Source organism: Cricetulus griseus (assembly GCF_003668045.3).
Source record: "Cricetulus griseus strain 17A/GY chromosome 1 unlocalized genomic scaffold, alternate assembly CriGri-PICRH-1.0 chr1_1, whole genome shotgun sequence".
NCBI classification, from domain to species: Eukaryota; Metazoa; Chordata; class Mammalia; order Rodentia; family Cricetidae; genus Cricetulus; species Cricetulus griseus.
The window spans coordinates 194,242,078-194,269,805 of record NW_023276807.1 but is presented as its reverse complement, the minus strand read 5'-3'; the positions used below and the strand labels follow the sequence as shown (position 1 = coordinate 194,269,805).

The 27,728-nt window shown below is 50.9% G+C and overlaps 1 protein-coding gene and 1 long non-coding RNA gene across 9 annotated transcripts in view; one reads left to right on the top strand and one right to left on the bottom strand.

The window, feature by feature from the left end:
* The window catches only part of Zmiz1 (zinc finger MIZ-type containing 1), a 206,167-nt gene that overhangs the window by 77,003 nt on the left and 101,436 nt on the right, over positions 1–27,728 (top strand). Inside the window, exon 1 of one of the 7 annotated variants that reach the window (XM_027389077.2) lies at positions 21,994–22,016. The exons of the other annotated variants lie outside the window; for them this stretch is intronic. The gene's annotated coding sequence lies outside the window, so the exon portion shown is untranslated. Of the gene's footprint in view, positions 1–21,993; positions 22,017–27,728 lie in introns of those variants that run through there. 7 annotated transcript variants of the gene reach the window in all.
* On the bottom strand, positions 15,748–25,910 carry LOC103163380. Of its 2 annotated transcripts, none has more exons than XR_003479830.2 (5): positions 25,730–25,910; positions 24,377–24,463; positions 18,362–18,557; positions 17,653–17,701; positions 15,748–17,254 (listed from the first exon to the last, which is right to left on the bottom strand). It is a non-coding gene; the product is annotated as an uncharacterized LOC103163380 (long non-coding RNA). The 2 variants fall into 2 exon arrangements; XR_003479831.2 differs by having other exon boundaries at positions 18,394–18,557.

Genomic DNA, 27,728 nt, shown 5'->3' with positions numbered 1-27,728 from the left:
GGGTACAGATAGACCACCTGGCCTGATGGAGAACTTAGGTACCTCAGGGAGCTCCTGAGAATGATGGGACCAAACAGGAGGATAGAGCTGGCTGGCAGTGTGTCTCATCCCAGGATGGCATTTCAGGGTTGATCACACTTGGCTCTACACACAAGGGTACCTGTGTAATCTCTATTTACTCTTTGGCTCTCAACCCAGAGGGTTCAGAAGCCATACGCAGATGCTCATTGGCCCAGAGCCCTTTGTCTCAGGGCACCATGGCCCTGAGCCACTTTGGGAGAGTAGAGATCCCTGCCTAGCTGCCTGAAGCTTTTCTGTGGAGTATGATATTCCTGCAGTCCCAGGGCAAGGCCAGCAAGCAGCAGGACAACTGGGGACCCAGACTATGGCCCCATCTGCTGCAGGAACCCCAGATTTCTGCTTCTCAGGTGTGACTGTAGGTGGGTCAGATCCCTATAGCAAGAGTGAGTGCTCTTATCCCCATATGAGCTTGAGCATCACCATCATGACAGACAGGCCTGCTAGGATGCTTAGAAACCTCTGACAGTGTTAAATTGCAGCTCTTCTGGCACCTGGGTTGTGCACTTTCCCCCATGAGACCCCCCCCAGAGGAGGTTTGTGTAATGCCTCGTTTCCCAGAAGCTCTGTGGTGAAGAAATTCATTGAACTGTAAGTGGTGGAGTGGGATTTGAACTGAGGTTTGTAGGAATTAAGCAACATGTAATGTCAGAGGACAGAGACCAGGAAGGGTCTACATAGATGCAGGGAAGGCCACCCCCACCTCTGCTTCTTCAGCATCCTCATACTGCTGTCTCTCTGGAGCCAGGGGCCTTGCCGGCCAGGGGAAGGGAGCAGGCTGCACATGCCTCTCTAATTGGGCCAGCTACATTGTTGCCCTCTGCAGTGGGGCCTACCAGCAGTCCAGTCCGGCTAGAGGAATCCATGCTAACAGCCAGGTAACCTTTTTGACTCTCCTTCACGGTGGGTTCTCTTTTCGGATGTTTTTCAAGGTAATTCATTCCCTTTCCAGAAATTGCCAGTGGCAGAGCATTAGGCAGCTGGTAATTAATCATGGGAATGGCTTCAAGTTTTTTCTTTAAAAAATAAAAAGTGAGAAACAGAAAGCCTTGGTGGCAAAAAAAAAAAAGAAAGAAAGAAAGAAAAGAAACCCTTTCCAAGGTAGGGCTGGTAATCAATACCTCTGTGTCCTAGAAACAGCGAGTGGGGGTGGCAGCCAGGAGCTGTGGTCAGCACCTGCAACAGGGAGAAGTCTCATTCTTGGCTATCACCCAGGTGACCCTGGGAAGTCACTGCCTCCCTCTGAACTCAGGTTCGTCACTGTAAAGTAGGTTAAGGGTAGATGCTAACGAGTCAAGTGTGTTCATGGCTGGGACCTAGCGCATTGTGACTGCCCCAGAGATATTTTACTGAGTGACTAGACCAGCTAACATCAGTGAAGATGGTGGCACAGGCTATGTAGTTCTTCTACAGTATGGAGTGACAGCTGGGTGATGTATCCCTTTAGTCACTTTCTAAATGACAGAAGCACAGTTTGGCTCAGCAGACTTTGGCCAGAGCCCCTTGAAAGCTTCATCTTCAACCTTCTTAAGAGTGTGAGCTATCAAGAGAACATGATAGCTGGAGTTGGGGTGTTCAGGGCATTCAGGCTGTGGATTGGGGTCCTGGAACATCCCTGTGTCTAAGTGAGAACATGACACTCTCCACAGTGGACCCTGAAGAAGTGCTGTAGGAAGATCACCCTGGCAGGAGCAAGGCCACAGTAACTTCTGCCTGGACTCACCCTGTGGCCTGGGTACCAGAACGGAACAGAATGGGAGAGAGGCCTAAGACCCTGAGGCTGGGCTGGGGTGAACAGGCTATGCACTGAGTATTTATGGAATAGTGTCTGCATCTTGGAGGTAGGGTCTCAGACCTAGGCCCCACCTGCTGCTCAGATCTGGTGTGACTTGACCCTATCTATGTCTCCACCCCAACCCCACTCCCAACCCCCAGTGACTGCATTGTCTCCGTCTTTCTCCTTGGCTCTCCTTTGCCCAGCGACCGACCACACATGACCTTCTTCTCCCTAGCGTGGCCACTCTCTCCACACTGCCTAGACTGGCCAGCTGAGCCCAGTCCCTCTCACCTCTCTGCTCTCCTTTATCATGAGTGCTGCTTCTTGCCAAGCACCCATCAGTTCCTCTGCTCTGTCCTTCCTGGGTTCCTGAACTGCCAGTCTTGGCCTGGCTTATTGGGTTCTGTTTCTCTCTTGAAACAGGTATTTGAAGAAGCTGTTTTGCAGAACCAGGAAGGGGGTGCTCCTGGCCAGGAGCCATAGCACAAGAGCAGCATGGGTCCACAGTGCAGCTTTGCCATTCACAGGGGCTAAGTAAGAGGCAGCATTGCCTATGTGTCTGGGGTGGAACTGCACTATCCTCTCCTTGGAGGCTGGAACTTGCCATGCTGGCCACTTGGAATGGAGGAGAATCTCCTAGCCCAGAGATGAAGACAAGGGGCCCACACCCACTAGCAGGGTCTTTGGAAACCTGGCGTTTCCCTGCAGCGGTATTGAAATTTTTGCTATAATTAGAAGTGAGGTGTACAGGCACCGGCTGCCTGGTGGGAGTGTGTGTGCGTGCTCATGAATAAATAAATTGTCCTCTCCCAAGGGAAAGGGAGCTGGAAGGTGAGCTCCCAGAGATCTGCAGGCCTAGCAGTATCAGTGACCTGATTGCCCTCGAGAAAGTCTGTGGCTAGTATCTTCCAGGAAGTGCCTACTATGTGACTGCCATAGTCACCCTATCATGGTAGCTGCTATCCTCTGGCCACCATCTCCTTTCCTAGCTACACCACAGACTGGCCTCTGCCAGTGCCCTGGGCTAGGGTACCACTGCCCCTCACTATGCCTTCCCATGCTACACTTCGCCCGTGGTTCTTATCTGGCTGTGTCCCCTTTCTGATTCTGCATAGGTGCCTTCTTCAGTTCGTGCTTCCTGTATGAGGCAGAATTAGACCTCTGTCTCTGAGGGTCCCTGAGCTTGCTCTGTCTTCTGAAGTCCAGGCTCTTCCTCTCCTGTGCTCTCATCACATCCTCATGGGACCTGCCACGTTGTTTCACATTGATTGTGTATTGGAATGATAATCCATGGGGTTCACAGGGCAGATGTTTTACATCTGTTTTTCATGTTGAGTCTTCTCAATCTGACGTGTACTTGCTAAGTACACATAGCTCTCTATTCAGCCACCACTGTGGCTCCTGGGAACACAGCAGCCAGCGCAGGCTTGGAGGGTCTGGCTTCCTCATTTTGCAGTCATGGGTGAGAATTAAGGCCTGGAGAGGGAAAGCTGGTAAAGCATGAGCCTGAGGTCACGAAGATGGATGAGGCCAGCAGGATTATGGCTGCAATGCTTGTGACAGAAACACACTATGCCTAAAGGGGAGACCTTGTGTGGATTCTGTCCCATCTCTCACAGTGAGCTCAGATAAGTGGGGACTGTCCTCCTAGCCACAAACAGCTATTATAGGCATGGACCCATGCCTGTGGTCTTGCTCTTATCCCTTTCAGCATCTATATAGGGAGTTTAGAGAGTCCTAGGAAAGGAGCACGTCTGATCTCTGTACCTCTCAACATAAACAAGCATTCTAAATTGCAAAGGTGTGCCAACGGTGTGGCCTCCTCTCAAGCTCCTGGAAGCGTGGAGGATGCTATTGTCATGGAAGACTTCATAAGCCAAAAGGGGAGAAGGAAACTCACTCCTTAGGGTCAGGGACCACCCCTGCTGGTCTTGCTGAGGGGAGGTGGCTCTCCAGTGGTGGTGTATTTCCTAGGTCAGGCTGGCAGCAGAGCCTATTTTCTTCTTAGATACCATCAAGCCCCTCCACTGCACTCGGGCTGCACGCACCATTTCTGCTAAGCTCTCCCGAGCCTCTGCTCAGACAGTGTGGTGAGCCATGGAAGGTTCAGGCACTGGCTCACTCTCCTCCAAAGGGCTTCCTCGGGCCTGCCTCTTTTCACTGTTCAGTGTATGCTGAGCTGAAACCCCCCTTCCCCTCCTTGCCCACTGAGACTCACAGAGCAGACTTCTAAAGCCCTTGAACCCCAATCCCTTGGCTTTTCCTTGCTTCTGTTCCATTAAGCTGCTGTCTTCCCTTTGAGGTACTAGTGATGTAGCCCAGGGCCTTGTACATGCTAGGTAAGCGGTTCTACCAGGTCTACCGTGGAGCTGCACTCCAAGCCCTTTACTTTGTTCTTTTTGTGTAAATTTTCTTCTGCTCTGCAAGGCAGGCCTCAAACTCTGCTGTGTAGTGTGGACAGGCCTTGAACTTGTCATCTTCTAGCCTCATGGGATTTAAAGGCAATTACCACTCTGAGCCACATTCTCAACATGGTACTTGGCACACTCCAATGCTGACAGGTCTCAGGAAACCCATGTGTCCTCAGTTTCCCAGGGATGGCAGTAAGGCTTCATCTGTTAAGCTCTTTCAGGGCTTGGAGGACTGGGAAAGAAGGGTTCTGAGGCTGTGTGTAGGCTCTGTAGGAAACAGTATTGGTAGTCCAAGTCACACATCTGCCTGTCCAGCTCCTGCTTCCTAGGGTTGGATCCCTCAGTTCTGGCCTATGGCAGTACAAAGAGAAGAAAGAGGCAATGACCTCTATGTAGCCCCAATGGCACCTATTTTACTCTAGCTGCACCCAGAGTGTCCTGCTTCAGAGAGTGGGGCCTTGGGTCTTTCAAGGCTCATCCCTTACTCCTGTGTCTCCCTTCCAGCATGTCTCTTCCTCTGCAGTTTGTTTAGAATGAGCTTATCTTTCCTTAGATGTCAGGGACCCTCTGCCATGTGTCCCCAAGGCATCTTTGGACACTTTGTTCAGAGCCTGGGGGACTATCCAGCTTGATAATCTCCGAGGAATGCTCCTTCAGTACCCCTGCATCTGGCCACTCTACTCTGTGAGGCAGTGCAGCTCAAAATGACCCTCTGAGTGGCCCTGTCCCCACCAGACTTCCACTTGAAGCCCCTCCACCCTGCCTTTCTTTCCAGTGAGGGCCAGCATTCTGTACTCTGCTGTCTCCTAGTCACCACACTCCTGTGTCCAAAAGCTTTGGGGTGACAAGGAGTGACCCTGAAAAACTCTGGTGAGCCAGAATCTGAAGACTGTAGGTTATTTTTCTCTTTGTGGATGATCCTTGCATCCTTAGGCTCTGTGGCTTGTCCTATCTGGCCTCAAAGAGGGCTAATATGGATCACCTGGGCCTCCAGTGGCTTCTTGGTCACTGGAAATCTCAATGCCAGTTTTACCCCTGGGTTTGGGGGCAATAACGGATGTAGTGTGACAGGTGGGTAAAGTGTGTGCTATAGGGACAAACCTGCCGGGTTCAAATCCTTGCTTTGCCACTTAGAAGCCAGGTCAGTGTGAACAGGGTGATCTGTCTGTCTTGGGCCCCCCTCACTCATCCCATCCGTACCCGTAGTAATACTGAGAGGCACCCATCCCCTCTGTAAACCCAAGACCATGAACTCCTGTCCCAACAGAGATGCTTCGCTACCAGACAAGAGCAGTCAGTGAGGTTTCCTCATTAGGAAGACATTGTCCTTCATACACACTGTCATCCTCCCACCCCATCCCACCCCACCCCCACCCCACCCCACCCCCACCCCCCACCCCCCACTGTGTGCAGGCACAAGCATACACACACACTCCAGTCCTCTTGTAAGCAGGAAGTTTTAGGCTGACACTTGGGTGTGTTAGCAGCACTTTCCCAGCCCGCTAGCATTCAGGGGCCACTACAGACTTCGGATTAAATGCAAACTCTTGGGCTGTCTCTTGGAGTTAGATTCTGTGGGCTGTTGTTGAGCTCAGGCCTCTGGAGAGAGAGAGAAGAGAGAGAGAGAGAGAGAGAGAGAGAGAGAGAGAGAGAGAGAGAGAGAGAGAGAGAGAGAGAGAATGCAGTGTGTGTGTGTCTACATGTGCATGTGTGTAGAAATTGGGGGTTGACTTCAAGTGTTTTCCTCAGTCACTCTCCACCATGTTCTGAAGCAACACCTCTCTCTGAACCCAGAACTTGTCAATTTTCATAGGCTGGTTGGCCAGGGAGCTTAAATATATGCCTCCTTCCTAGCTCAGTGCTGGAGTTACAAACACACACCACTATGCCTGCCTGCTTAGATGGGTGCTGGGATCTGAACTCAGGTCCTTATGCTTGTACGTGCACAGCAGCCAGCACATCCCCACTAAGCCATCTCAACAGCTGGCCTAGAGACCACAAGGCTCCACTGGGAAATTAAGGGCAAGACCTGTTCCTACCTGTGGCTCCAATTTTGTGCTAATAAACCAACAACTTTTGTGCTCTGTAAGGGCTGCTCTACTCAGAAAACTTCATGACAATCAGGTATCCCCACCAGGATCCTGGAGGCAGACTAGCTTTCAGTCCCAATCCCTTTGGTCACAGAACATTGGGTTCCATGGCTTTCTGCCAGCCCCAAATGCAGGGCCTGATGCTTGCACATCAACAACCACCTCCTGAACCCCTTCCCTGGGCCCAGCCAGGGCAGCTGTCATAGAGGCTCACCAAGAATCCTCAGGCAAGATGACAGTGACCAAATGGTCCTCATTCTAACCTCTGCTGTTGCTCCAGAGAGTTCATAGGTCAATGTGAAAAGGCTAACCCTGTTCTAGTAGGTGGCTGTACCCCTTGAAGTGACAGAGAAGAAATTTTTTGGTGCTAAGACCTATATGCATCATTCCATCTAGGGTGATGTCAAGGCCTGGTGATGTCATTAACTCAGAAGAGAGGACAGAGCTCCTCTGACCACCAGCATCCCACTTACAGAGCCAGCCTTGGGTGTGGGGCCTCATGGGTGACTATGGCTCATTTCTGGGCAGGAGCCCCAGCCTAGTACTCGGTTTGGGACCACCACCTGACCTCTGAACGACCAGTCTAAACCCACTGCGCTCTCCACCTGCAGTGTGCCCTGAAACCAATTGTTTGTATGGGTTGTTCTTAGCATGTTATGTGCAGTGGGAAAGAGCAGCATACAGTAGACATGGCATAAATGCTGGTGGGTAAAGGGTACAAAACATAGACTGGGGTATCCATGAAGAATCTGAAAAGCCAGACCAGGAGGCAGCAGAGCTATGAGATATGAAGCCAGCCTAGGTGACAGGGCAGGACCAAGGGCAGTTCAGGATAGTTCATGGGAGCTAAGGGTAGACAGTGGCTGCTGCAGCCATCCTCCCAGGCCACAGCATCACCTTCCTGCAGGCTCAAATCACCCTCCTGAGCCAATGCATCTCTCTCCTGAAGACCCAGTACAGCACCTGGCTAAGAAGCTCAAGGGAGACGAGATGCCCAGAGCTTAGTTTCAGAGTGGTGGCAGCCTCTCTGGGTTGATTTGTACACAGTATCTGATAACCAAGAGACACTCACTCACCCTCCAGGCTCTAGGACAGGAGAAAAACTACTTTTGTAGCAGGCAGAGTACAGAGTCATTGATCCCTGAGAGGGTAGTCATTAGTGATGGAAACAGTGATGACATCATCCCTCCTCACCCTGCCAGCCCCTGGCAGGTGAGGATTAGAGTCATCCCTGCTTTATAGATGAGAAAACAGAGCTAAGCTATGGAATCCTAAGCTACAGTCTTCTCCTCTAGCCCTTGATGCTAAAATGTGCAGGACCCTTGAGCAGGGTTTTGGATACAAATCTGAATGGGGCACAGACTCTTTTTTTTTAATTTTCTTTTTTTATTAATTTATTTTTTACATTCCAATTCCAGTTCCCCCTCCCTCCTCTCTTTCCACTTTCCCCTCCCTCTTCCCATCTGCTCCATGGAGAGGGTAACACCTCCCCTAGGAAGTCTACTAAGTCTGCCCCATCATCTCACTGAGGCAGGACCAAGGCACCTATCCAACCCTACACCCCTGTGTCTAGGCTGGGCAAGGTATCTCTCCATATAGAATGGGCTCCACTAAGTCAGTTCTTTCATTAGTGTTAGGTCTTAGACCCATTGCCAATGGCCTCATATATTGTCCCAGTCACACCATTGTCACCTATATTAAAGGAGTCTAGTTGGGTCTTATGCAGGTTCCCCATTTGTCAGACCTGAGTCAATGATCTCTCACTAGCTTGGATCAGCTGATTCTGTGGGTTTCCCCATCATGGTCTTGACTCTTTTGTTCATATTATTGCTCCTCCCTCACTACGATTATACTCCAGGAGCTTGGCCCATTAGTTAGTTGTGGATTTCTGCATCTGCTTCCATCTGTTTCTGGAAGGGGGGCGTGCACAGACTCTTAAAAGCTGGTATCATTATCTGTTATCTAGTGTAGGAGTTTGAAGCCAGCCTGGGCTACATGAGACCTGTCGATCAATCAATCAATGAGACTCCTTTATTAGTCTTTACATACTTCCTTCCTGTACTTCCCCAGCTAGTACAAAGCTGCCTACCTGTAGAGAGGGTCTCTTCCTGGGAACAAGCCCCTTATAGCAGAAGTGTCTCCTGCCCTGAATACTGGGCAGTGTGATAATTTGGGTTCTTAGGTGATAACATAGGGCCAGAGGGAAAGATACTGACACCAGACTGTATGATTTTCCCAGCTCTCCCGGTTCTGACCCCCAAAATGAGCTGACTAGTGCTCAGGCTTCCTTCATCAGAGGCCTCTAGGCTGTGAAGGCAAGGGAAGTGGTATGGCACCTGTGAAAACAGATAAAAGGCCACAGGCCAGAGGATAGCTGCCAGCTCTGGTACCAATATAACCCACTGCATAGGAGGGGAATAACAAGGAATTTCAAGAATCCACCTTGATGGCTAAATAATGAGATCAAATGACTTATCCAAGGCCACTGAACCCAAATTTTTGTTTGCTTGTTTTTGTTGTTTTGTTTTGTTTTGTTTTGAGTTGGGGTTTGTCTTTGTAGCCTTGGTTATCCTGAAACTCACTTTGTAGACCAGGCTGGCCTTGAACTCACAGAAATCCTCCTGCCTGAGTGCTGGTATTAAAGGCATACACTACCACTGCCTGGCCACTGAACCCAAATTTAAGGCCCAATCTTTGCTGTTAATCATGGTGTCAGTGTGGTATGCATGTGACTACTTAAGACTGTGGTGTGCGTTAGGGGAGCCTTACTGGTAGTTGTTTTAATTAATACTTGCTCCAGTTACTTTGCATGCACCATCTAATTTAAACCTCGTGGACATTTGTCTTAAGCCTGGAATGGTGGTGTGCACCTGCAATTCAAGCATCCATGACACCAAACCAGGATCACCTCAAGTTTGAGGCTAACGGGGCTATATAGCAAGATTTCGCTTTAGGAAACTAAACAACAACTACAAATTGTTTGTAAACTAAGGAACTGATAGGCTAAATACTCCACCCATGCCACATACCCACTGGAAGGTGGGGCCAGAATGGGAACTGGCCCTACCTGACTTTCAAGCCTGAGCCCTCAGCCTTGACTGTAGACTTAGGGAGTCACTCCAAGCTTTGCAGGGGCAGAGATCTCTGCCAGCCCTCAAGATGACAGGGGACTACTTGGATGTTCACAGCAGTGTTGGCTATAGAGGACCTGGGCTCATATTCTCAGACCATACAGAGAGGGAAAATGGCACCTCCTCATCCAGTAGGCCCAGACAGCCAGGAATGCCAAAATGCCCAGCATATCCCATGCTACCAGCCGTGGCACAGGCCGCCCAGATGGGAGCATTCTTGGCATCTTCTAGGATAGTGATAACACACTCAGTTTACTACAGCTGCTGAAACCAAGTGATTCAGCCCCAGGGCTGCCAGGGACCCATAGCTCCTATGACAGGGACAAAGAAAGGCCATCTGAACTGGACAGAACATGAGACATTGGGAGGAAAGCCAAAGCTAGCCCCATATCTGAGCACTCACATGTAGCTCCATAGGGACTCGTAGGAGGCATGAGACAAGGCCTCTGGGCACGCCTTTGCTTAATGGGCGGTGGGGAGCCAGTGCAAGTTTGGTTAGTAGAAGAACATGAGTCCATTTCTCCCTGGTTTTCCACAGGAGGATATCATGTTGGAGATCCCTTCTGTAGCAGAGTTGCCCTCTTGCAAGCCTGGCCCTTAAAATGCAAGTCTAGTGAGGGTGAGGATGAGCATGTTCAAATTGTTCATCAGAGATGGGATGCCAGGATGGTGCAGGGCCCATTGAGCACAACAAGAGTAGAATTCTGGAGATGTTAAGGGCCAGGGGCTCTGAGGATACAACCATCCTACATCTTCACCATCCTATGTCTTCTGCATTGGGGAAAACAAAGGTCTGGGGCTTGGAAGGGTTTGTCTGAAAAAACCAAGTCCTTGCAGTAAACACGTAGCTCTGGCCTGTGCCTGTCATAGCTCCAGTCTGGACCTGCTCTCCTGAGAAAGTTGATGTATGAGACCTGGAGCGGCTCACTAGGATCAGAACAAGAACATCCCCCAGGAGACATTGGGACCCTTCTCTTGTTCCTAGACATTGAGGCTGCCATGTCTGGCCTGTTGCAAGTATGCACTGGTCAGCTGGCATTGTTGTCATCATGAGGCTAGGACAGTTCCACTTGGTTGGGAATCTGCCAATGTGGGTTGCAGCCTGTGGAGTGGTCTTGAGCCCTCAGCTGCTAGCAGCATGTAATGTGTTGGGTACCCATGACTGGAACTGCTGGGTCCCTGAATCCATGTGCAGCCCAGCCTGTGCACACTGCCTACCAGGACCTGTGAAATGAAAACATGCTGTTTCCTGCTGGAGGACAACACAGGGCTGGGCTCCATGTGGCCTTGGCAAGCTGGCCCCAGTTCTCAGGAAGCCCTGCCCCCCACAGCAGTGCCACAAAAACAGTGGAAAAGTGAGCCTGCTCCAAGGCTGTTTCCACTGTAAACAGTGGCTCTTCAGCTGTCCCCAACCTCCAGACTCCTCCACCCTGCCTGGGAAGGACCTCAGCTGCCCTCTATCCCAACAGTGACCCACTCATAGAAGAAGCTCCCTGGGCCTTACTTATAGTTTAGATCCAACATGCCATGACCCCTTAGTCTTCACACTCAGCCTGTGAAGTGAGAAGGTGGGGGTCAGGGAGCACAGAGAAGTACAGAACATGACCAGTGTCACACAGCAAAGACAAGACTGACCCAGTCTTCGGTCTTCCCAGAAGTACCTGTTCCAAACCCGCCATCTCAGAGAAAGATTCCCTGTGCCATTCACTGCCTGATGCAACTTTAATTTCTTTGACTTTATCCCATAAATGCAGGGGTTGGCAGCATTTAGTGGGAGCAACTTCTTCGTTTTCAGTTTGAATAGAGTCCTGTTTTCCTTAGTAATACATGTTGCTTGTAGCCAAGCTAGAAGTCACAGAAGTGACAGGTGAAAAACAGAACTGCCCGACCCTGCCGGAGGAAATCTTCTTGCCTGATTGTCTCTCTCTGATCACTAAGGTTCTTTTGGTCTTATGTCATGAGCAGATTTTGGGAGTCATTTACTGTTTCTAGAAGCCAGGCATCTTCACTGCCAGATGGAGGGACTGAGGGAAGGCCAGGGCACGCCCCCTTACTTGACAGTGAGTTTACCCCTGTCTAGACTGGCTAGGATGGGTGCCACCAGGGATGCCACAAGGATGCCACCCTGCAGAGAAGCTTCTTAGAGAGGGTGGATTTGCTTGGGCCTAGATGCTAGGTACCAAGAGTGCTTTGCAGTTTGACATCAGGTTGTTGTGCAGTGAAAACTGGGTTCCTGTGGGTCCCCCTGGAGACCACCAGGCTGTGCCCAGGCTCTGTGACCATGCCATCCTTCACTCACTTGGTCCAGAAGCCAAATGCTGAGCGCCGACTGTATGCAAATGTTAGAAAAGCCAAAGAAAGGCCTCAGGACCCCAACACCTGCCCCATTCTACCCTAGAATCCCAGCCAGCCCCCTCTTTGAGATTTTCACCAAGCCAGATCTGGAGGTCAGCTAAGCTGTGGGGGCAGCAGAGATCCCAGGAGGAGCTGTCTCCGGTCCCCTCCATCCGCCAACGTCCTTGGTGGCCCTAAGACAGCTTTATGGAGGACAGATTGAGGCTGTCTCCCTCCTGGCAGGTTTATTTCTTCATTTTTCAAACCCTGCTCTGATTTTTCCACCTTGGCTTCCCTACCCCCACTGGCTCCCTGGCAAACTTCCTCTCCCTCCCCCTCATCTGTCAGCCTGGCTAGGCAGAGGGCCACTGGCCTCCCAGGTGATTGAGTTATGGGGGAGACAGGCTAGGCTCTGCAGGAATACTTTTGGCTTCCTGCCTTGCAGAAGGCTGGGGAGGCTGGAAGGGTGGTGAATGTGTGCCATGGATTCCTGATGTGGCTCCATTCTTTCAAGACAGCCCTACCTGCTGACCAGGCCAGCATTGCTTGGGCCTTGGTTTCCCTTCCTGAGAAATGGGCAGGCCCAGAATCAGAGGAAGGCAAGGTGTCAGAGCAGTTGCCTACTGAGTCATCATGGGGAAACTTCCTAAACATTGCTGTCTCTGAGCTGGGGATCAGAGATACATGGAGGGGAAAGAGAAGGGTGGTACATATTTATAAAGAGCCTACTGGGTTCACACACACACCCCCGCCCCCACCGCTGCCACCGCCCCCAAGGATCAGCCTAAAGAGATAGGTCAGAATTATTTTGACAAATTGATGGATTTTGTTTGTTGTTAGGTTGGGTTTTGTTTTTGTTTTAAAGACAGTCTTGTTGTATAACCCAAGCTGGACCCAGAGTCAGTATATGGCCCAGGATAGCCCCTGAACTCTTAGCAGTCCTACTGTCTCAGTTTCCGAGTGTTCAGGATACAAACTTGTGCCGCCATGTGTGGCTTGCCAGCCTCAGCACTAAGTTTCTAGAAGATAGGGATGCTGAATCTCTGAGGACTACAAAAGGTTAGACAATGACGTGGGACCCCAAAAGAGCTTGGGGGACTTGGTTGTACACAAGAAAAACCAGAGAAGTAAACAAAGCAGCCTGAGGTCACACAGCTAGAAGTAGAGCCCTGTTCTGCCTGGCTCCTACACTTACTTGCTCTTTGTGGCATCAAGCCACTTCTCATCTGACTGTTGGCAAGAAGGACTTGCCATTCCAGCTGGCATTGCCCAGCCCATGCTTGCCATGGTGGCCTGAAAGCTTGGTGGCTTCAAGGTTTGTCCCTTTCTCACAAGCCAGTGTCTGACCCTGGCTAGTCAGGCCCCACCTGCTGTCTCTTCCCTGGGAAGGAGGGGTGGGAGGGGACCCCCCACCACACCCCCCCCCCCGACACGCTGCTCCTGCTCTCCAGCTCATGGGAATGAAAAACACATTGGCTTCATTATCCTCGGATTGAATGAGCAGGGTTGCTATGGCAACAGCCATCTCAGGCCAGCAAGGGGGCAGGGAAGGGGCTGGTGAGACCGAAGCAAGTAGGGACCGGGCAGCGGGTGAGCAGGCACATCGGGTGGGCAGGCCACAGGAACAATTGTCACTTATGCCACCCACCCTCTTTTGAGGCCCCTGGCTTCCAATCAACAATCTCACATGGGGAGAGGCAGGGAGACTGAGAAGACAGAGGCATCCTTCCCTAGCTTGCCCCTCATTTCTGTCCCTTTCGTGGAAGGGTGCCAGGGTGGTGGCAGGCCAGTACCCAGAGCTGCTCAATGGGCCAGCTTCCCAGCAGAGAGCAGCCCAGTGGCTCCACTAGCCTCCTGGGTGCATGGTTAGAGGAAGTACCTGAGTACACCTCAGCACCAGTGATGGATTATGAAAGCTCAGAAAGTCTCCAGTGTAACTGTTCTTTCTAAGAGGCTGGCTCTCTAGGTGTGAATAGGACAAGGCAGGTGATGGTGGCTGTGAGGTGGCTTCTCAGGTCCAGCCTTCAGCTAGTCTGTCCCCTGACCCTTCCAGAGCCAGGTATCCTGGAGCACATAAGGGCCATTCCCTGCCTGGGGCCTGGATACACCCAACCTTGCATCCCACATATAGGCACACCCAGATAAGCCCTGTCGTACCATCCTGTGCTCAAAGGTGACCAGCAGTAGCCCTTCCTCCTCTAAAGAACTCCAGCTGTTTATCTGGAGGAATCCCAAGCAATCAATGCCATTTCATTTTATCAGGAAGCCTCAGATGTTCCTCCCATGTGATCCAGACACTGGGAGCACCACCAAAGCCTTGCTTTTAGGGACTATGCCCTTAAGGCAGTGACATCAGACAAAACCACTAAGAACCCCGGTGCTGACACCCTGACCAGGCCCCCTTGCACACACACCACTGCTCTCACAGCCCAGCTTCTACTCCAGTCTTTCCCTCCATAGAGTAACTCCCAGCCCCTACCTCTGTGTCTTGCCTCTTACCATGTTAACTTTAATGAGGCTTGGAAGGGAAATGAGTTGTCCAGGGCCACTGTGTATCTGCATGTGTGTGGGGGAGACAGATAGGAGATCAGGGCAGCACGACCTGATAAGGGACATCACTTTTTCAAGCCAGGCCCTTAGCTACCCATTGTGATGGTCTTGGATCCAGAGCCAACCTCCTCTAGGGCTGGTGACATCATCCCTACCAGGACAGGTTGCAAGAGATAGCTCTGACAGTACCAGGTTTCTTTAGTGGCTTTTCCTGGTGGGGAAGAACCATTGAGGGTTATTTAGACCTGAATTATTTTCTCTGAGCCCTAGCAATGGGGTCAATGCTGTGGCCCCACCCACAAATGGGTATATAACTTCTAAAGAGATAGTTGGGGGGATGCCAGAATCAGAGTGGATAGCCTAAAGATGCTTCGCCCTTCTGCCAAGTGGAATATATGGAAGGGAAAGACTGCAGAGAGGCAGTTCCCAAGTTGCAAACCCATCCCAGAGGGTCTTCTCAAATGCAAACTCTAGGGCCCATCTAGGGTCACCTGGAACAGGCCAGAAATCAGTGCACTTGATTGTGCCCCAGGATCTGGCCACCCTGCCTCAAGAGTTTGAGACCTGCACCTTGACCCTTTTTGGTCAAGCTCCTTCCTCTAGCCTCAGATCAAGAGTGCAGAGCCTTTGCTGACCCTCCCTGGGCCTTGTCCATCACCTTCCCTCTCCCCACAATCCCCATTCCCCATGGCTTTTTCCCCTGCTGTTGACCTCCCATGACTGCATGGCTGTGTATCCTGGGCCCTCCTCCTACTTACCACCAGGGCTACAGTCTGGCTCCCCACCCACAGGCCTTTGGAGGGTGGTTGTTGGGCAAGCCCATCATTTTCCCAGCTGGGGATTATAGGTTTGGGGCTTAGAGCATCTTAGGGAGGAGGAGCCAGGACCCTGGTGTAATGCCAGAGAGATACACCTCACAGGAAGAGGGCTGGGAGTGGTACTGTTTGGGTCTACTCTCCCTCTCCCTCTCCCTCTCCCTCTCCCTCCCTCCCTCCCTCCCTCTCTCCCTCCCCCCCTCTCTCTCTCTCTCTCTCTGTCTCTTTCCTCCCACCCTCTCTCTCTCCCCTCTTTTGTCTTCCCCCCTCGTGTGTGTGTGTGTGTGTGTGTGTGTGTGTGTGTGTGTGTGTGTGTGTGTGTGTGTGTGTGTGTGTGGTGTGGTGTGTATTCACGCCTCTCCTTGAAGGTCAAGGCCCCACTTTACTCTCATGATTTAATTCTCTCAGTGAGCCCCATGACAAGCCCGGCTTCAGATTTTCCAGATTCAAAATGGACAGAACTCTGCCTGGAAAGTGACTCAGTCAGTAAAGCCCTTGCCACGAAAGCCTGAGGACCTGAATTCAGCTCCCAAGAACCCACATAAAAAACCCACACACATCTACACATCTGTTCAAATACACATCTACAAATCTGTATACATATAACACACACACAAAGGCAAAATTTAGGAAGTTCATCAGACTGATCAGACTGGCCTGGTGTGCAGTAGGTCAGAGTAGAGCCAAGATTGGGCCACTGGTGCCCAATAGGTAGCCTCATGCCCCAAGATGCTAGGGAAGCCTGTAGCTGATTGGTTACATCACCTGGATTGTGCTTCTCCTTCCATTCTCTGGTCTCAGGGATGGAGGGCGAGCCTGGAGGAGACAATGTGAACTCCACTCAGTGCGATCAGAAACATCTCCCGCTGGTCTATCATGTACAAAGTAGGGGAGGGCTATACACCTGTGAGATGACCCAGCCCCTCTAAAGGAGTAAGGTGAAATATGTATGCCAGTAGTAGGGGCTTTGGACTTGAAGAACCCTGGACTCAAGGAACATGGTAGAATGGTTCTGAGCCTCAACCATGTGTCATGTGGGTAATGTTAAAAGAGTTGATAGAGCCTCTACTGGCTCCTTGCTGCTAGCTGACTGTAATGCTTGTTCAGGGGGTCTTTGCTCCTCTGGCTTTGGTACTTAAGACCCTATTCACCATCTGAACAGTGAGGGCTGGAGCAGGGCAGGAGGGACCCTTGGAGCTCTTCCAGACTACACCACTGGGAGCCAGCATTGCTGATGGACTACCACTTCCTGTGTGTGTGAACTAGCCTTTTTCTGGCAGCCAGAGGGACATCACAGAGCCAACCTATGACTCCCTACAGGCCCAGGGAGCAGGGAGCTGGAGGGAACCAAGGCTAGAGGGGGGGGCCTGCCTGTTCTTGGGAATTCACGATGTGTCTGCTTGTTGTAAGCATCTCGATAAGGAAGATTTGTGGGTGAGATTTGCAATTCTGTTTTCTCTGATGGTTATAAATCAGTGGCACACATATCTTCCACGCAACATAAGCTGGAGGCTCATGAGCACACAGGGGAGTACAACGAAGACTTCTTAAGGGAGTGGGGCACTGTGGAGGAAAAACACAGAGTTCCCAACTGCCACATATCCTAACAAGGTCCCAGAACCAGAGATACAAGACTGAGATGGGCAGGATTACTCATGTGTGAACTTTCGTTCAACTCTTGGCTCTTCAACTTACTGGCTATGCTCTTGGCTCTGTGGCTTTTAAAGCTTCCTACCTCAGTTTCCCCATTTCTGAAATGAGGCTACTTATGCTATTACTTCACCGCATAGTTGAAAGAATAAAATGAAATATGATCTATAGAATGCTTTAAATGGCACAGGATACACAGGGAGAGCTTTGGGAAAGCTTGGTCATCATCAGTTGCCCCCCTCTGAGCCCCCCACCCCCTCTGAGCTGTTCACTCTCCGGTCACTGGATCATGACCATGAAAGATGCAGTCAGAGGCCCTTTGGATGTGGCCCCCATTGCTGTGTCTGCTGGAAATGGGCTCAAGGACTGGGGCCTTGTCCTGAAGCCTCCAGGTGTCTCTGCTCTGTGGCCTGTCTTCCTGCGGGAGAACAGCGTACAGAATGTTTAGAGGACCAGGGAAGAGAAGCCAAGGAGAAAGTCTAGGAACATCTGTCTCCCCTTCACCATGGGGGGAAGAAACCACTAGCCACATTGTCCCTCCTGTCCCAATTCTCCTTCCCTTTCCCGTGAGAATGGGCCTTGGAGAGGGGCAGGTGTGAGTCACGCCTGTGCCATGCACTTACTGGGTGGCCTTGGGCAGGTCATATAATCCCTCCACTCCCTCCAGTGAGGGATAATTGTTCCTGCCTTGCCGGGCAGCTAGAGAGCATGTTAAATGAGATACCGCATGTCAAGCACTTAGCCCAGTGCCCGGTGGTGGCCTCAGGATAAGTGCTCTGCAAATACCATCAGGGGCTCCTCTCCTTCCTCCAGTACCTGATGCACGGATGGCATCTTCTCAGGCCAGACCTTGTAATATTTCTCCCTGGGGGGAAAAATGAGCTTTAAATCTGGAACATCTAGGAGCAACTGTAGGCAAGCATAGAGAGAAAATGAGACCTGCCCTGCTCCCATGCAGGTCCTCTCCGTCACTGTGTCAGAGCTTGAGTACCATGCACAAAGCCCTCTTAATGGCCCACTGTTGCCCCCAACTCCTGCACCTTTACTGCCTCCTGGGGTCCACAGGTACTGTCAACTTGGGCTTGCTTCCAAGATGCTTCTGGCATTTTTACCTGCTCAGCCATAAAGCCCTGGAAAGCGATGAATCTAGGGATGAGTAGCCGCTTGCACAAGCACCGGGTGGGGGAGAGACGGGGAGCAGTGGCTATATTTTTGCAGAGCTGGCACTTTTATGCCTCTCTCTCCCAGCTCACTGCTGGGGCAAGCAGGACAGTGAAGCCTTGGCCTCGGATAATTGTCAGGAGCATCCCAGGCCAAGAGCCTAGTCTCCCTGTCAGAACTTTGGAGGCCAGACTTTTCTGTTACCAGGGAAACCAGTATTCCCTGGAAGGGAAATCAACACCGATGCTTTAGCTGTTAAGATGCACCCCCTCCCTGTGCTCCCCCGAAATGAGTTCCCTCCAAAACTGATTGCCCCTGGAAGCACCCAGGCGACAGCATCCCACCTCCTCCCTGAGCTGCTCACCGAGATGCCAGAAAATGAGATCTGCCCCTGACCTTGCATTTTCCACCTCTCTTTAAAACATTCCATTGTAGTGCAAGGACGTGTTTTGTTTTTTCTTATTTATCTTCCTCTCTTGCCAGCTGGGGTTCTGAGTCTTTCTCTGCTCTTGTTACTGGAGCCAGAAGGGAAAGGCCTTCCACCTCTTTCTCCCCTTCAGCTGTCAGAAAAAATAAACAAGCAGCTTTATATTTGGAAAACAGAGGGTCTTGGCCACCAGATTGCTATGTCCGGGGCAGGTCACAGCCTTGGTTGTCCCCCTCCTGCAACAGGGGTTTGAAATCTGACCTGCAGATTTGCAGAGCTGGAGGGGGAGGGCAGGCCTGTCTTTACTCACATAGACTTTCAGAAGTCATTGGAGGGTCACTAAGATTCTCCAGCGGCCAGCAGCACTGAGCCTTGGAAAAGCAGGTTATAAGAAAGAATAGCCAGAAGCAATTCCAGAGCTGGCAAGCTGTAAGCAGGGGTACCTCATTCCTGTCTCCCCTAAGGGCTACCCACCCAGGTTACAGATATACTGAGTCTATGGTGACATTACCAGAGCCTTTAAGGAGATGTTTTGTTTTTTGTTTGTTTGTTTTGTTTTGTTTTGCAGGGGAGAGGTGATATTTTTGTTTTTTGTTTTTGAGACAGAGTGCTTCTTAACAGCCCTGGCTTTCCTGAAACTCATTTTTTGGACCAGGCCAGCCTCCAACTCACAGAGACCCGCCTACCTCTGCCTCCCCAGTGCTGGGATTAAAGGTGTGCCCTGCCACACTTGTCTCTGCGGAGAATCTTGATGCAGGACCCATTGTTCTCCTTGTGTACTGCTGAATGGAGACTAAATAAAGCAGGGAAGCAAACAGAGAGAGAGAACGAGACTAGCTCGAGGGTTGTTAGAGGCTTTTAGGGCTCAGTAGAAGAGAGTGAAGATATGAAGAAACCTTCGTCCAAACAGCATTCAGACCCTTTCCCCTTAGAGCCTGTGTCTCCCCACCCTGACTTCTGAGGAGACCTGATGTTCTGCCTTAGCCTGTCAAGTGACCTGCGTGCCCAGGACCCCTTTATTTTGGTGATCTGAGGAGTTAATTTGTCACCTACAAGTGACTCCCTGTTCCATAGTAATTTTAAATAAATCCTTTCCTGTCCCTGAATTTCCACGGGAAGCAAGCACACCCCTACTGGGTTTTCCTCCTTCAGATTTGCAGACATCATGTGCTCCAGGAAGTGTGCCCATCAGATGGCCAGCAAGGGCCCCAGGCTCCAGCCATGTGAAACACTGAACCAGGCACAGACCCACAGCAGGAGAGCCTGAGGAAGTGTCTTGGGGTCTCCAGGTCTTTGCACCTCAATCTAGGTTTGCATGGATCCTCCTAAGCCCTGTCAGCTCATGCTATTAGCACAAGGCTCTCAGAATGTAGAGTAAACTAATGAATTACAGCATGATTACACAGCACATAATTAACTTTGTAATTAATATGCAACTGCCACTTAAGCTAAAACACTGCTTATAGAGACGTAAGGCAATGGGAAATCACAGGTCAGAAATGGGCTTCGGGATTTTTAGAAGACTAAGCGGAAGCAGGGGATCATGCAAGGCCACAGGGCATGTTAATTAAAAGACGGTGAATACTGAGAGCCCAGAATGTTTTCATTCGGCACCTTCTCCTGTAACAAAGACCCCTAGCACTTGCCAGGTTGATCAGCCAGCATTAGCCAAAACAGCCCCTGAGCTTTGTATTTTCATATATAGAGCAGGCCTTACTTTCCTACCTACCCCATGTCTTGGCCCTTGGGGCCTGGATGTACCCCTTCCTCCTCCAGAAAGCCTGTGGGGTACCCTGCCTCCAGGGTTCAGCTTCATGCTGGCCATAATCAGTAGGGGTCTGGGCAGCTCCCTTGTCTCATCTGCATTTTAGGGTTCTAGAAGTCAGCAGTTCCATGTTCATTTGTATTCCATCTTATTCTCTGGCCTATCCTAAATTTTAAATAGGATTCCTTAGAAGTCACCCTATCCAGGCCCCTCCTCCCACCAAGGCCAGAGTCAAGGGGCTAAGCACCTCAGTCATGTGGTAATATAGGCGTGGACTGAGTCGGAAGCCTCCAAACAGGCCCACTCTGCTGTATGCTGCTACCAGACAAGGAGCCATTGCAGCTGTGGGATTAAGCCAAAGCCCTTGATATAAGTCACACACACACACACACACACACACACACACACACACACACACACACACACAAAGCTGTGTATCCTTGGGAAGATTGTGTAACCTCTCTGGGCCTTGCTTACTATAAGGGACAGGCATTGAGACCCACCCCAATGGGCTAGAGTAAGGGTTTGGTGGGAAGATGTACCTGAAGGAGCTCGTCGGAGTGCACACTATGTGTAGAGCTGTCTAAGGTTTCTGCAGCTAAGGGAATAGGTCCAGAGAGGTCAAGTGCATGTCCATAGTGCTGCACATAGATTGGTGTGTTTGCCACCCCCCCCCCCAACACCCACAACACCAAGAGCATCCAATGATGGACCTCTGTCCATATAGCCTACTCTGAACTGGATCTTTATGACTGAGTTGTCCTGACCTTGGCCCCAGGACCAAGTGCAGATTCATGGATTTGTCTGAGACACCTGGGTTCAAATCCTAGCATTGTTGTTTTCTGATCTGGGGAAGACTTTAAGTTCCTTTATTCTTTCCTACTGAGCATTTCCATCAGTAGATGGCAGTGATCATCCTCCTGCCTTTGGCTGTGTGGTTGCAATTCATAGGAAATGTCAAACGTGAGCCTGGAGAGTGGTAGCTAAGGTGCACCTGTTCTCATTGTTATTCACAGTTAGTGGAAACTGCAGGGTGGCTACCCCACAGCCTAGGGGAGAAAGCCCTCCCTCACTGGGACCCTGGGCTTCACACACCTGGATCCTGTGTCCTTTGCCTGGGTGGAGGAAGGAGGGGTCTTAGCCTCAGCAGATCTAGTTGTCTCCTTAGCCAGCTCACATGACCCTTGCCCATCCAGGAAGTGGCTGAGCCTTTGCTCCTAGCCTAAGCCAGCCTTGCTGTAGAGGGTAGCTGTCTGGATTTCCGTGAGAGACAGGCACTCAAGAAGTTTCTCAAGATCTTGGATCCAGGACCCAGGGCTCAGCTCTTCCTGGGGCTTCTCTTCCCAGAGATACTTTAGGGTCACATCTTCATGTAAAGCCGAGACTGTCTTCTTGCACCCACCCTGGTGGCTCTGCCATCTCTGGTGACTACCAGCTTCTCTGTGTCCCCTCTGCCTCTCTCTTTCCTTTGCACCCCCACTGGCATGCCTTGCATTTCTCCAAGTGAATTCCGGGGACATTCATGCTTATGGAATTTTCACATGTGTTCAAGGAAAGGGTTGTGTGTCTTAGGACCCAGTACCTCTGGGAATGTCAAGTGTTCGAAGCCATGTGGGAACACGTAGAAGCCACCTCTCCAGGAGGGCAGAACATACAACCTTTGTCTTATCTGACCAGGGCCTCAGCACTTCAGGGTGACCTCAGGATTGTGTTCCAGGGGACAAGTCACAGCCATGCACTGACCCTCCCTTAACTGACCATCAGTGAACCATCTCTGGCCTCCTGTCTCCACTGTAGACCCTGCCTGCCTGGATAAGCTCCATTCAGGTACCCAGGCCCCAAATCTCAGAGCTCCTGCCCTCTCCTTTATCCACACCAAAACTTTTAGACCCAGCCTTTCCCACTCATTGCCTCTGCCTGGTGTTAGGGCTGGCAGGCTTGGTCTTGCCCCACTTGTAGTCCCAGTTGCTCAAGTCCTCCAAGTCCATATGGAGGCTCTCTCAAGAGGGATGTTGGGGGGCAAGGGACTGGAGAGATGACTCAGTGGTTAAGAGAATATACTGCTCTTCCTGAGGACCTGAGTTCGATTCCCAGCACCTATGTCAGGCAGCTTACAACTCCCTGTAGTCCCAGCTCCAGGGGATCTGATACTCTGTGGACGCTTGCATTCATGTGCATACATTCCACACATATATACACAATTGAAATAATAAAATAAATCTTCAGAACAGAGGGGTGCTGAGGGGTAGTGCCTCTGTTCATCCTGCAGCTTCAGTTTACAATCTGAGCTTCTTTTTAAGACACTACTGCAAAATTTAGTAAACAGGCTTTAAAACTAGACTTTTGGGTTTTTTCAGATTGAAAATTTTTAGCATTCAGAGTGATGGCATTTTTGTAAGTCGTCCCCAGCAGGCGCCAGGCTTCTGTTGTTTCCTCCCTCCACGGATATTGTCCAGAAGGGCCAGAGGCCCTGTACGGAACTCATAGTTGGGGCCGGATGAAGATTTGTATTCAGCAACTCACTGACTGAGTCTGGGTGGCTGCTGTCATCACTACTTCATGCTTGCGGAAGAGCCCAGGGCTCAGGGGCCAGCAAATAATAGAGGCAGGATTTGAACCCAGTGGCCTAGTGCCCTTACCACTAAGCCACTCTGCCTGTCTAAGACTGCGTGATGACAAGAAGGTCAGGACACTCAAGTGCTCTGTGAACCACAGAGTGCGTGTGGTGGGACCTCTTGTTGCTGTCACCAGGCAGGAAGTAAGGTCCAATTTATCCCTGGAGGGCCTCTGATCTGAGACAGCAGTGGCTTGGTCCCCTGAGACCCTCACACCCAGAAACTCTCTGAGCTCACACAAGATGCTAGACAATATGATGGGGGCTAGAGCCAGCTAGAGGGAAAGGAGACTTCTGCCCAGAACCCTGGGGTCACAGTTCTGCAGGGAAAGCATGGCTGTGGCTTTCATTCCTGTCACCCTTGGCATGGGTATCCAGCCCCATATGGGGGGCTGGCAGCTCCAGTTAGCCCACTGTAGTAGCTGTGGACTGACTGCTGCCTAGTCTAGACCAGCACCTGCAAGGGCCAAGTAGCTCAGGGCAGCTGGGGCTCCCAAACCTAGGCAGAACCTACTCATACTTCCAAGGTTCTCCTCTGCCCACACCCACCCTTCCTAGATCTGTTTCCTTGGCAGTGAATGACTGACAGGTGGGTCTGGCTGCTTCCCCAGATCCCTTCCAGGTCTAGGCTGTAAGAATTGTTGCTCGTTGTTTTCTCTCTGCTACTTTTAGCACAGATCTGTCTCCTTTCTGATACTTTTCATATATATATAATTTTTTTTGAGAAATTCTGAAAAATTTGACAGGCAGAGAAAAGCTGCTATAGGGGCTATCAAGGACTCTGGTTAAGAACTCACACTGCTTTTCCAGCACCCACCTCAGGAGGCTCACAATCACTTGATGTAACTACAACTCCAGGGGGTGAGAGGGTCTGACCCCCTCTTCTGGCTTCCACGGGCACTACACTCATGTGTTTGTGTATACAATCAAAAATAAAATAAGAGGCTGCTCCATTGGACAGTCATACTTCTGTCTGGCCGAAAGGCACACCCATACAGAGCCTCAGTTTTCCCATCTGCAAAATGGAATAATAGAGTCAGATGTGCAGCTGTGCTATGAGGCTGCTTGGATGTGCGGTCCCTCCATCCAGGGGGCTCTGGGAGCCTTTCTCACATTCTGGGTTTCAGAAAAGAACACCAAGTCAGGAATCTGGAAGTAGGTATGTGGTGTGCCTTTTAGCCTCTTGCTACTCATTCTCCTTCCAGAGATGAGTCACTCAAGGCTGGGGAGATAGCTTGGCCAGTAACATGTCTGTCAGACAAGCATAAGGACCCAAGCTCAGATTCCTAGAACCTACAGAAAAGCCATACAGCAGTGCAGACCTATAACCCCAGCATTGATGTGTGTGGCAGCAAGGGTTAGACAGCTCATTGGGCACCCAGCCTGGCAGAATCAACAAGATTCAGGTTCAGTGTGAGATTCTGCCTAGAAAAAATAAAGGTGGAAAGAAGCTGAAGAAAGACATCCATGTCAACTTTGGACCTCCACTCACACACTCACACACATACACTAGCACCAGCATGCAGACACCACACACATACACAACAACAGCACTCACACAAAGTTGACTCACCTGAATGTCTTCATTTCCTGCGTTAGCAAAGACTGGGTGAGTAGACAATCATCTGTCAATGTCTGGACTAAGCAAGAATAGCCATGCCTTAAAAAAAAAAAAAAAAAAAGTATAGCCATGCCTATCCAGGGTGCAGGGTTTGCACCCTGGTTCTACTCTCAGCCCCACTATCTCTGAGCTGTGTGGTCCCTTATAGACCTATTGAGCTCTAGGGGCTCTCTCTAGGAAATGCTGTTGCCTCTGTCCTGTCAAGTTCTCCAGAATACTGAGTAAGTAGATTTTGAATGTGTGGGGAGCCAGAGAGAGGAGACAGTCAAAACACTTTCTGTGCCCAGAACTGGAACTGTAGGGACATCTGCCTGAGTTCACTGCTTTCTCTAGCTTCCCTCCTTCCCTGTCCCCCAGAGCTCTTGAGTAACCACTGGCCTCGCCAGCCCCTCCCCATTTCCTGGCATCTGAGACTTTGGAATAGCCACAGGAGCCAGAGGCAAAGCCAGGTCAGGGCCTCTGTGTGAGTGTTGCTGTCCTGGGAGACACTGTGGCCTGGACAGTGTCAGTCATCTCAACACTGCACAGCAGTGATGCTCACTTCCTTGCTCTGGGCAGTGGGGCTGGGAAGGAAGTGTCCAGCTGATGAAGGTCTGCCGTGCTCCTGTGTGGTATGGGATGTGCAATTGAGGCCCTTGTGGTCAGAACAAGGACAGAATCCCGGCGCCACTTCTCAGCACCATGGCCTCAAGCAAGTCACTGGGCCTCTCAGAGCCTCGGTTCCCTCTGTGGCCGGACTCTGATAACTGGAGCATAAGTCACAGCAAAGCTGACGAAGGGAACCTTGTGTCTGCTCCCTACATGTTCAGTAGCTATTCAGTAGGGAGACTGGCTTTGAGGAAAAGAGCCCCCAAAGGCCTTGCCCAAGGCTAAAACAGCTCTTTTTTGTCTATTGTGTGTAGTGTGTGTGTGTGTTGGGGGGGGGGGTCAGGGACCTAGACTGCAACCAGAAGGGACAGGAGGGCCTGACTTGAAGGTATTACAAGGCCATTAAGGCATCCTATGCCCAAAGGACAAAGAGTTCAGATGCAGCTGCAGTCCCAAGCCTAGTGTGGGTGGGGACTGTGGCCGACCTTTCTCAGGGCCATGATCCAGTGTGTGTCCCTTCTCTATTCAGTCCAGGGCAGTATGTCAGGCGTAGCTAGGTGGGGCTGCCCTTCAGGACCCTGACTCTGAAAAGCTGAAACTACTGTTTTTCTTTAACCAACGTCAACAGTGGATGATCCTGTGAATTGGGTGGGTGCTGGAAGGTGGGGGTCACCAAGAGAAGCCTCCAACATTGAACCAATGTCTGGAGTCACTCACTGTTCAGATGGCATGGGCTTTATGGAGCCTGGTCACAGGGTGCTCGCTGCTTGGGTAGAGGAAGCAGGTGTGGGCCTTTCAGATTCCTCTCTCCTAAGTTTCTTTGCTCGCTCAGCTCCTCAGCCCGGTAGGGAAGGGAGGAGATTTCCTGTCCTCCCATAGAAGACACAGGCTCAGGAGGTGAAAGGCCTTCCCAAAGCCCATAGCCAGGAAGACCTGGCTCTCAGCCCATCACCCGCTGGAGCCCCGCCCTGTGTAGACCTCCTGCCTGCCCAGGGCCTGTCCTCACTGCCTGACCTAGAGAAGGACAGCTGGTCCCTAGCAGCTGCCCAGAGCTTCCCCACTCCTCTGGCTCCTGCCACCTGCCCTTCTTCTAGACTCTCCTGGAGTAGAACACAAAGATGGAGTCACTCCCTCCGCCTGCTTTTGCTTCCCACTTCTCTGAGCTTCCATGACTTCAAGATGAGGAGGGTGGAAGTCTACATCAGCGCTTCCCTTACCTCAGTCCCATCCACCCCACCCCACCCCACTCTCAACTAAGACTACATTCAAAATGACTTCGAACCCAGATCAGCCATTGGTTAATTAACTTAACTCCATCGTAAATAAGACACATGAACTCACTCTTGGTCGTTTTCCTAGACCCAAGACTTCACTATGAAAATGGAAAAGGTTTGCCCATGGATGACTAGAAAACGTCCTTTTCACCCATGGGACACCAGTCACCCCTTAAGAACACTGCCCTAGATGGCCAGTGACTCCCAGTGCCAAGATACCCTGGTTACAGCTAAGATTTCAGTTCTCAGTATCTTAGCAGTGGCCATGTATCCACCTTCAACTGTCTGTTGAATGAGCACATTCTGAGTGTGGGCTTCAAGACACAGAAGTGCTACACATCCCTGCTGAAGGGGAGACAGGTGTGGGACAAGGATGCTGAGGGGATTCAAGTAAAGGGTGTGAGCAGTGCCACTAGGGGAATATAGTTTGCTAGACCTTGATGATTGAAGGGGGCAAACATTCTGACCTGAGGGCAGGCTGAGTCAAAGTTCAGAGCTTAGACTAGGAGTCAGCTAGCTGCCCAATGGAGGGACTTGGGGTGTGGGCTAAAAGTGGTGGCAAGTGGGGGTGGGAGTAGGCCAGGGAAGGCCGTAAGTGATATTGCCATATGTCAAAGCTCTGTGAGCTCTGTTCTTCTCCATATCTAAAGCTGCTGGAGGGACAGTCTGGAATAGTAACCTAGGGCCCGGCTTTTCTTCCTTCCTTCCTTCCTTCCTTCCTTCCTTCCTTCCTTCCTTCCTTCCCTCCCTCCCTCCTTCCTTTTCTTTTCCTTCCTTCCTTCCTTCCTTCCTTCCTTCCTTCCTTCCTTCCTTCCTTCCTTTCTTTCTTTCTTTCTTTCTTTCTTTCTTTCTTTCTTTGCCTAGCAAGACTATCTGCAGCTGACCAGCCCTGGTCCTGTTTCAGAGCACAGTCTCTATTCGGGCTGTGGGTAGAGCCTCCCACCCCTGCTGCCAGCCCCACTCCCCACCCCCCACTCAAACTGCAGATGTACGTGGTGATTGAATCATTTCTGCACACCGTTGCTCACACAGCTCCCCAGAGATGTGCTACTTGCCTGTGCAAGCTGTCAGGAGATGTGTGTGCTCGGGTGCATCTGGGCCAGCAGCCCATGTGTGCACATACCTGCTCTGGAGAGTGCAGAGGGGCACGTAGGTGCATGAACAGTACAAAAACACCTCTAGCTGGAGGTGCTCAGGTTTGCTAGCCAGGCCTAAAAGTTAAGAAAAGAAAACTGTGTTTAAAAGATGGATGTGAGGTGTTCCTGCCATACTGGGATGCTGTAAAGGGCTTCAAGTGCCCACAGTACAGTAAAAATGCCCTGTCCTTGTGTCCAGGGATGAGGCAGGGCCCTATGTGTAAGATGGCTTCTTAGCCCCTTCAGTTCTCTGCAGTTCATTCTCAGAGAGGCTCTGAGTGCACAGGGCAAACTTGCTCTGAGCTT